Genomic DNA, 11,636 nt, shown 5'->3' on the forward strand with positions numbered 1-11,636 from the left:
ATTTATGTAAAAATTCAAACATGCTTATTCTGACGTGTACATGTTAAAATATATAAAAGAATAAGAGAGCATATTACATTTGATTGTATTTTAAATGAGTAAAAAATTCTTACTGACAAATGCGCGAAACCTAGGATAGTGGCACATTTTAGAAATGTAAAATTACGACTAATTAGTATTTGGGGTGAAAGTAATTAGTCGTTTAATATGTCATAAATTGATGTTTGTTTGTTGTAAATATGCCTGAGAAGATAGTCACACTGAATTACATTTTAGTGGCTCTCTTCTGAAAATCAGGGGATAATGTGTGATATTTATTTTTTGCTCAGAAAAACAAAAACAAAATTGCAATTAAATTAAACAGAAAACTTTTACATTTTTGGGGGAAAAAACAACAATAATTTAAAGCAGTATTACACTTATTGTTTTTATGCTTAAACCCTTTTTCGTCTTTGACCCACATACTTAATGTTGTTGGAGGAACCTCAGTTTGTGAGTTGTTTTGGGACTGTTTAGGTGGGATATGTTTGGCAGGCTGTGTGTATTTGTTACTTTTTTATATTAAACCATATTAATCGTTCAATTGACCTGTTGGTTTCACACTGAGCCAGTAAGTTTTGCATAAGTTTATGCAAAAAAAATAAACATGCATAGAAATAATAATGTGACTTAATTTGACTCCCCTGTCATGTCTTCGATCAACATGACTAACAGTTTTATTCTTCAGGACTGTACTAACCTGTGACCAATAGGTGTCGTAGTGTTTTTCCATTTGTGTCGTTCCATTCGTCACCAGTAGATGGCGCTGCTGCGCTGCATAAGTGAGACCGAAGCACATCAGTCTGTGGAAGTTAATCATGCATCATAATAGCATAAGTTTATGCAAAAAAAATAAACATGCATAGAAATAATAATGTGACTTAATTTGACTCCCCTGTCATGTCTTCGATCAACATGACTAACAGTTTTATTCTTCAGGACTGTACTAACCTGTGACCAATAGGTGTCGTAGTGTTTTTCCATTTGTGTCGTTCCATTCGTCACCAGTAGATGGCGCTGCTGCGCTGCATAAGTGAGACCGAAGCACATCAGTCTGTGGAAGTTAATCATGCATCATAATATTATAATTACCTCTAAAACAGCTGTTATTACATTAGAAGGTTGGATCTCGTTTTGTTTCTTGGCAGGAACACAAATGTTTGTCCTGATCCAGTTGGTATATTTCAAGAGGCTTAAGTCTAAAGACGGCACTGAATTAACAAAATTAACAGCGTCCTTGTTAGTTCAGGTTAGTTTGGTGTTTGCAGTCGTAGGTTGTGTCTTGTATCGTGTTGTTTTTGTATCGTCACAAACTACTAGTTTTGGCTACAAAAAGGCTGTTTAACAATGTTGTTGCTCAGAAAAATACATATAATTTTAACTGTATGGAATTTTATATATTATATTTTGGAATATATATATACAGTCATGGCCCAAAGCTTTGGCAGTGACAAAAATGTTGTGTTTTGCGAAGTTTGCTGCTTTCAGTATTTGTAGATTATTATTCCACGTTTCTATGGTATACTGAAAAACAATGATAAGCATGTCATAAGTTTTAAAGGCTTTTATTGGCAAAAACATATAACGAGTCAGTATTTACAGTGTTGACTCTTGTTCTTCATAACCTCTGCAATTCGCTCTGGCATGCTGGATATTATCTTCTGGGCCAAATCCTGACTGATGGTGATCCATTCTTGCCTTATTAGTTCTCAGAGTTGATCACAAGCTTCTGCTTGTCCACTCTAGAGCTGAAGATCTTTGCTGGGTTCGGGCTCAATTTGTATCATTTTACATGGGCTCGGGCTTGCGCGGTAAATGAGCGGTCATGTGATGCGTTTCGATTAGCGCGAGAAAGATGTGAAGCCATCTACAGTGGATTCAATAATTTTCCTCCACAAAAACATGTGTCCCCCTCACTTCTGAAATGATGGCTACGCCCCTGCTCTATGGGATTGAGATCCGGGGAGTTGCCTGGCCACGGATGCAAAATTTCAATGTAATGATCTTCGAGCCACTTCTTTATCACCCTTGCTTTGTGACATGGTGCTCCATCGTGCTGGAAGATGCACGGATCGTCACCAAACTGCTCATGGATCGTTGGAAGAAGAAGTCGCTCTTGCAGGACGTTCTGATACCATTCTTTAGTCATGGCAGTGTTTTTGGGCAGAATTATGGATTGTTTGGTTTGATTAGCAACCCCACACATAGATGGTCTCAAGATGCTTCACTGTTGGCACGCCACAGGACTCGTGTAGCATTCACCTTTTCTTCTCCGAACAATCGATTTTCCTGATGTCCCAAACCGTCGGAAGGGAGCTTCATCAGAGAAAATGATGAAGAAAAGGAGACGGTCCTGGCGCTTGCTGGACACTCGGGGACGTCCTGAAGACTTCTTCACTGCAGTCGAACCTCTCTCTTGAAGCTCTTGATGATCCGGTAAATGGTTCTTTCAGGTGCAATTTCTTTGCATGTGAGGCCAGTTTGATGCAAAGCGATGATGGCTGCACATGTTTCTTTGGAGGTAACCATTGCTAACAAGAACGCAATGATCGGAAGCGCTTCTTCCCTCCATCAGTCTGCTCTTACAATCTATTTAGTGATTCACCTGACTAGTACTCATTCACACTTTCACATGGGCTGCTGATATGTGACCCTGTACCACAAAACCAGTCATAAGTGTCAATTTTTGCGAATAAATAAGCTTTCCGTTGATGTATGGTTTGTTAGGATAGGACTATATTTGGTCGAGATACAACTATTTGAAAATCTGGAATCTGAGGGTGCAAAAAAACCTAAATATTGAGAAAATCATCTTTAAAGTTGTCCAAATGAAGTTCTTAGCAATGCATATTACTAATCAAAAATGAAGTTTTGATATATTTACGGTAGGAAATTTACAAAATATCTTCATGGAACATGATCTTTGCTTAATATCCTAATGATTTTTGGCATAAAAGAAAAATGTATAATTTTGACCCATACAATGTATTATTGGCTATTGCTACAAATATACCCCAGCGACTTAACACTGCTTTTGTGCTGCAGGGACACAAATGATTAGTCAATAAATGTTAGCTGGTCATTTTGTGTCAGGATCAAAAAACAGTGACATTTGTTACATATGCTGTGTTCTGCTAATGCGTGAACTTCATATTATTTGAAGCACACTTGCCGTCCATTAAAGCTTTGTTACTTTTTAAGAAACAAAGTATCCGCTTTAAAATTATGCCAAATTCAAACAATAAATACGTTGTTTTGGCACTCTTTAATGCGGCAGGCGCGATCGCTTTAGCACCTCAGTTCAAGCGGCAAGTGAACCCATGATATCTTTCTCTTTACTACTATAGTACATAATGAACATGAATTAACATCACAACATAGCCTATTTTGTAAGAAAGCCTACAGTACAACTTACTGAAATGTCTCCTGTAAAAGCTCATTCAGTGTTTCAAACTGCGAAAACCTGTAAAGCTTGTAAACATTGCAACGTAATTATACATTTACCTCAGAATAACCATTCGGTGTCCATAAGCTCATCAGCTAGAAGAATAACTATAAAGAAGAGCATTTTGCTACATTTATGCGCTATTGGATGTTAATATTTTTACTTAACCTGTTGTCTACATGATTCAACTCCTCCTATACAAAATTGCATTTTACTAATGAAGAAAACAGACTGAATGTGTGAAAGACATATGACAACACTTATAGGATGCACAGAGGAGCCGCCCAAACTACACTCAGTGGCCAAGTGATGCTTGTTATGGTCCGTGATATTGGTACAGATTCTGTGTCATGAACAGTTCTTTGTGAAGTTGGAAAAGACGTTTAGTTCCCACTTTAAGTGAACCTTAGTTCCCAGGTCATCTACAAGATCAATTAAAATGCTGATCAATTCAAGAAAAGATGAGATGTAAACACATGAAAGTATGATTGAAATGTAAAAAAACTAATAATAAAATAAATAAAACACGTTTATTCTGTGGCACCTAAAAAAATTATTTGGCGCCTAAAATTTTTTCTTATAGGAGCCAATGGCTCCTTACTCGATTTTTTTGTTTGGAGCCCTGATGTGTATATATACAGTATCTCACAGAAGTGAGTACACCCCTCACATTTTTGTAAATATTTTATTATATCTTTTCATGTGACAACACTGAAGAAATGACACTTTGCTACAATGTAAAGTAGTGTGTGTACAGCTTGTATAACAGTGTAAATTTGCTGTCCCCTCAAAATAACTCAACACACAGCCATTAATGTCTAAACCACTGGCCACAAAAGTGAGTACACCCCTAAGTGAAAATGCCCCAAAATTAGCCATTTTCTCTCCCCGGTGTCATGTGACTCATTAGTGTTACAAGGTCTCAGGTGTGAATGGGGAGCAGGTGTGTTAAATTTAGTGTTATCGCTCTCACTCTCTCATACTGGTCACTCAATTCTGTGTTTTTCTGTCAATATGGGGTGCTGTGTGTACATTTATGAGGAAAAAAAATTAACTTAAATGATTTTAGCAAATGGCTGCAATATAACAGAGTGAAAAATTTAAGGGGGTCTGAATACTTTCCGTACCCACTGTATATATATAATTGTATATTTTTTATACATTTATTTTTATTTAAAGGACATAATTCTGTTAATATACTAATTTATATTTATTTTACTTATTTATAATAGTTTATATTAATGTGTATATATATAATCATTTAATATTATTGTACATTTGTTTTATTTAAAGGACAGAATTCTGTTACTACAATATTGTATTTATACATTTTTCATATTCATGCATCTACAATAATAGTAGTAATAATTTAAAATGTAACTTTCAGAAATGTATTTTTATTTAAAGAACAGAATCCTGTTAATGTAATAATTTTATACTAATGTATACATAATAATTTAGAATTTTTTATTTCTGTAAATGTATTTTTATGTAATGGAGATGATATGATCTCATCCACACGATATAGTATCAGTTTGACTCGGAAACATTTCCCTTCATATTCAGATATCATAGCAAAAGTGAAAACAAGCACTGTGTACTTCCCTCTTTAGTGAAAGTTTGATTTCAGCCTAATTTGAGCCAGCGTTTATACTAAGTGAGTTCCTGATGTCAAGAATTAGATGCGAACCCGTAACCTTCTCATGGTTTGCCCACAGTGTGGTTTCACCCTGGACTTTCCAGAACCAACACAGTGTGTGAACTTTCTCTGATTAGGGAAGATTATGCCATAATTAACCTTCTCTGACTTTCTCTCCATCATCATGTATAGAGACACGCACACGTTCCAGTTCATTCATCATTCGTGATGTTTACTTTTACTGTTGCTTTTATTGATTTGACTTACAAATTCTTCGGAAAACATAAAAATCTAGTCGACTTAATTATTGAATTTCAGTTAAAAAAAATACACAAACATCAAAATATTATATAAGTGCTATAAATATGAATGCTTAGAAAACACTTCTTTAAGACTATTGTTGAAAGGAAAAAGTTTGAGAAATGCACTAAAATACTATTTTAAAACTTTATATGAAATATATCTTTTGCAAAGCATGTTTCACTCTGAAACTGAAGAAAATCAAAGCCATGAATCTGAAGTTGTGTTCCAAATTTTAGGTTGATATCACAAAATAAGAATTGTCTGGGCGCAGTACCAAACGCTTCCACTAGATGAAATTTGTTTCCTATTAGTCTTGAATTTGTCAATGATAAGCAACAACATTAATCGTGATGCATTATTATTTTCTTTAAAATTACCACAGACAAACACACACACACTCACTCACTCACTCACTCACACACTCACTCACTCAATTAATTTCTCAGTACACACATACAAACCACACTCTGATATGCCGACACCCACACAATTATAATTACATAATATGAATTTAATAGGCCTTTTCTTTCCGACAGAAGTAGAAAATAGGAAAAAGTGAGTATTTGTTCCATTAGCCAAGCCTGATAAAATGGTGAAATTTTAAAAAATGTTAGTAAAATTTAATGTATAAATAATAATAAATTTTAGTTTTATATTCTGTAAATTGTGCTTTATTTAAAGGACAGAATTCTGTTAAAATATTTTTTATTTATAATATTTGTATGTTAATATAATAATAATAATAATTACAAATTTTATATTTAATATTTTTAGAGGGTTAAATGCTAGTTTGTGTACATAAAGTCAATGTTGTTTTTTTAAAAATAGTAAAACTTTGCCAACAGGATTAATCCTGTTAACAAATAATGCATGATTTTATGCTTAAATGGCACTGGGATTAAATATTTAATGGTTTTCAAAAAGGACATTTTTGTCCTTGAGGTCCTGAGCATAACTATTTTCTACACAGTTTTTGAGTATAAAATAGATTTATGAAAGGGTGAAATATTTAAATTCTAATAAAAACGCATTACTGAGAAAATGCTGTTTGCATTAACAAACAGCCTAAAATGTCCCTAAGTTTGCACACGGATTAAGGGGACGTCTGGGACTTTCCTTATTTGGTGTGCACAATATTTTCAATGAAATAAAAAGAGAAAGAAGCCCCACTAAGAGAAATTTCCACATCTGCCGTTCCTCTAAATGATAACCTGAGCGTCGCAGCTGTGATGAAAGCGTCTTACCAGAAACTTTAAATGTCATGCATGCATGACGTCAGCACATGCAATAGTATGATGCATTTCCCCCTAACTCTCTCTCTCAGGATTACTGTGGGGTCGCCCACTCCTGTAGCTTCAGTAAATTTAGATCACCACAGACAGGATGCAGACCTTAACTCTTTAGAGACACTGGAGCTCGTGTAGATTTCATGGGCTGTGTTTTATGTACAAATAAAGAGAAAGAAACATCAGACTGTGACGCTGATTCAGGAACTTTTTGCACGTTATTCACTTAACCGCGCAAAGAGACGCCAGTAAAAACGCTGTAGCAACGTTATGGCAACACCCTAGCAACCATATAGCAACGTGCCAATAACAAGTCAACTCAAGTCATCTTAGCAACCACTAAAACACGCTAGTAACCACAAACCAATTTCCAGGCAGTCACTCACATTTTGTCCTGGAAATGCACACGTTTTGTATTTTTGTTTATTATTCATTAAAATGTCACTGAATTGTTATTATTAATATTATATTATAACTCCAAATTAAATAGATGAAGTGGATTCAGTGGACTGGGTGGATTCAATTGCCATGAGTAAAAAATATTTATTTCTTGAATTCAAAATATGTTACTTTGGATAAAAGCCATCTGCCAAATACATAGTAGTGAAATTTTGGAAATACGTATTTTTTTAAATTCTGCTCACCAAGGCTGTATTTATTTGATCAAAAATACAGTAAAAATTGTGAAATATTATTAGGATTCAAAATAGATATTTTCTATGTGAATATCTGTTAAACTGTAATTTATTTCTGTGATGCGCAGCTGTATTTTCAGCATCATTACTCCAGTCTTCAGTGTCACATGATCTTCAGAAATCATTCTAATATTCTGATTTGCTGCTCAAGAAACATTTCTGATTATTATCAATGTTGAAAACAGTCGTGCTGCACAATATTTTTGTGGAAACCGTGATACATTTTATTTTTCAGGATTCACAGATGAATAGAAATTTCAGAAGAACAGCATTTATTTGAAATAGAAATCTTTTGTAACATTATAAAGGTCTTGACTGACACTTTTGATCAATTTAATGCATCCTTGATGAATAAAAGTGATAATTCTAGCAAATCAGCATATTAGAATGATTTCTGAAGATCATGTGACACTTTATACTGGAGTAATGATGCTGAAAATTCAGCTTTGATCACAGAAATAAATTACAGTTTAACAGATATACACATAGAAAACAGCTGTTTTGAATTGAAATATTATTTCACAATTTTTACTGTATTTGTTCAAATAAATGCAGCCTCGGTGAGCAGAAGAGACTTATTTCAAATTTTGACCAGTAGTAAATGTCAATGTTTTCCCTATATGTGAAAGTATTTGTAAACTGCTCTTTTAAGTGTGAACTGCGGTATGTACTAGAAACCTCGAGAAAGTACAACGCCCACTCGCATAAACACACTATACCTGGCCTTTCGATTATTACTGATCGAGCGTCTCTCGTCCACCTGTCATCATCTCATCTCTCTGTCTCTATATGAATGAAAGCTCTTCATTAAACTGTTATGGGTTTTTTTGCGCTTCATTGAAAAGGGAAGTGACATAATGGTTTATTTCTCATGGTTGAACATCTGGATGGGGGGTGAAGAATTACTCACCAGAAATGTGCATGCTTTTCTTGAACACTCAGAATAGTGTTTACAAGCGTAGTGTAATCAGAGTCCTAATTTAGTTTTCTTCCTGTCGTCATCCTTACATAACGCTCGCCGTCCACGCTGAGCGCTTGGGAAAGATCCTGCGTATTGGAAGTTTTGTTCTGACCACATCAATCATATATACGAGCAGCGTAGGCTGTGAATTTCCAGCTTAAGGGGCGTCCCCTGTTTCTCCAAACGTCCCCTCCCTCTCGCTCTCGTCGTCTGATGTTCTCTTCTCAGCCACAATAAACCACTCATTTCCCCGTCGAATTTAACTGTCTCCTCACCGAAGAGGCACACTTCACACTTCAGTCACACTTACATGTTTGGAGGTCACTGCATTCGGCTCGAAGCATTAAAGCAAGTGTGACAGTTAAAGAAAAAGAGCATGCGCACTTTAAAAACACACGCTTAAAAATGAATGCAACTGTTTGCATCAATCTTTTTAAGTTAAGACAACCAGTGTTGGGGGTAACGCGAGTTACGTAATCAGATTACTTTTTTCAAGTAACTAGTAAAGTAACGCATTACTTTTTAATTTACTAAAGCAATAATCTCTGTGAAGCCATGGTTTACAGTGAATTTATAACAGCTAAAGGGCGTTGTTAGGTAAATTCACTGTAAACCACGGCTTCACGGGGATTATTGCTTTTATAAAACGGTTATTCCATATACGTAGTAAGGTTTCACAAAATAAAACAGAGCAAATAAAGTGTAATGATATTAATAAAAACAGTATTCTTCCACCAAACAATGTAGCTCCTCAGAATCAGTTGTGGTTGCAACAAAGTGGTTGCCGAGCAACACACAAACGTAAACAAAGGTGTATGTTACTTTGTAGAGTCATTTACAACAGCTTGCGGCTCAGCCAATCAGACGCGAGTTACGTAATCAGATTACTTTTTTCAAGTAACTAGTAAAGTAACGCATTACTTTTTAATTTACTAAAGCAATAATCTCTGTGAAGCCATGGTTTACAGTGAATTTATAACAGCTAAAGGGCGTTGTTAGGTAAATTCACTGTAAACCACGGCTTCACGGGGATTATTGCTTTTATAAAACGGTTATTCCATATACGTAGTAAGGTTTCACAAAATAAAACAGAGCAAATAAAGTGTAATGATATTAATAAAAACAGTATTCTTCCACCAAACAATGTAGCTCCTCAGAATCAGTTGTGGTTGCAACAAAGTGGTTGCCGAGCAACACACAAACGTAAACAAAGGTGTATGTTACTTTGTAGAGTCATTTACAACAGCTTTGAACGCGGCTCAACCAATCAGAATCAAGCACCGGAACTATCCGCTTTATAAAAGAAAATATCTGAGTTACGTTTTCAAATAAGTAGTGCCAGTTACTTTTTTCCCCCCCATTTATTGATTGAAATCTCTCCTGTGCCGATGTTGAGAGAAATCGTGAGTAAGATGTTACTTTAGTTCTAGAATAAAAAGATTCAGCATTCCTCAAATGAATAAAAACATTGAAATGCAACTCAGAATATGACGCAAACCTGCAATAATTAAATATGTTAAATAATGCAAATATCCTTTATTTATTTAACCCTTATATTAACCATTAACCATTTTGATTTTCAAGCTGTCGGAAATACCAGTTAATCTGTGATTTTATTCTTGATATTTTGTGACTTTTTCTCATTTAGGGCCATGAACATGCATGCAAAGTGAGGATACACTGATGTGTTTTGAAGTGCACACAAATAATTTTCTGGCGATTTTGATGTTCGCGGGTCAATTTGACCCACTTTTTTTTTTTTCAGGACAACTGTACAGACCCAAATTAAATATATTTCGCAAACCAGAAATCACTAATCACTCCGGAGGCTCTGGATTACAGATAATAACATTATAAATTATGTTCAGTTCTTGCACAGACTGATTGTTTCGCTTCATAATACCTCAATATATAACGTCAGGAGGCATGGGTGTTAATTTTGTGTTGCCTGTATATGTTTTTCCGACTCTCAAATTGATGGTTCCCATTAACTTACATTATATGAAACACCAAGGAGCACGGTTTCAGCTAAAAACCTTCTTTACTGTTCTACTCAAGAAAAAAAGTCACCAATAATGCAGAGATTTGAGTTTATATTACACACAATATTAAGTTGATGTAATGATCAACATCATTCTATCATCAGAACATATCAAAATAATGTCTGCAACTAAAAAGTTTTAATTAAATCATCAATAAATTAGAATTTGCAACCATGCATTTATTTAGGTTGTGGTGACATGTCTCCTGCATTACTTTTTAGAGGTGTGACCTTGCAAGCAATATCAACCTTTTATGTCTAGTGCATGAAATTTATACACTTTTAAGTGTGACGTGAGTGTCCAACATCATCCAAATATGTTTTAAGCTGCTGTATGTATTGTTTACGAATAACGTTATTCATTACAAATGCAATTTAGGTGACCGCGAAGAAATATAGAGCTGAGTATCATCGGCATAACAGTGAAAGCTAACACTGTGTTTCCTGATGATATCTCCCAAGGGTAACATGTAAAGCGTGAAAAGTAACGGTCCTAGTACTGAGCCTTGAGGTACTCCATACTGCACTTGTGATCGATATGATACCTCTTCATTCACTACTACGAATTGATGGCGGTCAGATAACTATGATTTGAACCATGCTAATGCATTTCCATTAATGCCAACAAAGTGTTCTAGTCTATTCAAAAGAATGTTGTGGTCAATAGTGTCGAACGCAGCAATAAGATCCAGTAGCACTAATAGAGAGATATAACCACGATCAGATGATAAATGCAATTTAGGTGATCAGCTGAGGTGAAATATTAACATGAATGTGAGAATGTGTCAGTGTTTGGTGTCTCTCAGCATCACTGGAGCTACACGAACAAAACCTGAAGATCAAGATGTTCTCCAGCATCATCCGAGATGATCCATATGGAAGAAGAACATCTGACCGTCTGAACAAAGAATCAGATGATCAGTGACCCTTATTAAAGTACTTATATTTCATTAGTCATATGTACACTACCGGTCAAAAGTTTGGGATCAGTAAGACTTGTAATGTTATTTAAAGAAGTCTCTTCTGCTCATCAAGGCTGCATTTATTTGATCAAAAATACAGAAAAAATACAGTAATCTTGCAAAATGTTATTACAATATAAAATAATGGTTTCTATTTTAATATCCTTTAAAATATAATTTATTTCTGTGATGCAAAGCTGAATTTCCATCAGCCATTACTCCAGTATAAAGTGTCACATGATCCTTAAGAAATCATTCTAATATG

Source organism: Sinocyclocheilus rhinocerous, unplaced genomic scaffold (genome assembly GCF_001515625.1).
Source record: "Sinocyclocheilus rhinocerous isolate Xijiao unplaced genomic scaffold, SAMN03320098_v1.1 scaffold632, whole genome shotgun sequence".
Classification (NCBI taxonomy): Eukaryota; Metazoa; Chordata; class Actinopteri; order Cypriniformes; family Cyprinidae; genus Sinocyclocheilus; species Sinocyclocheilus rhinocerous.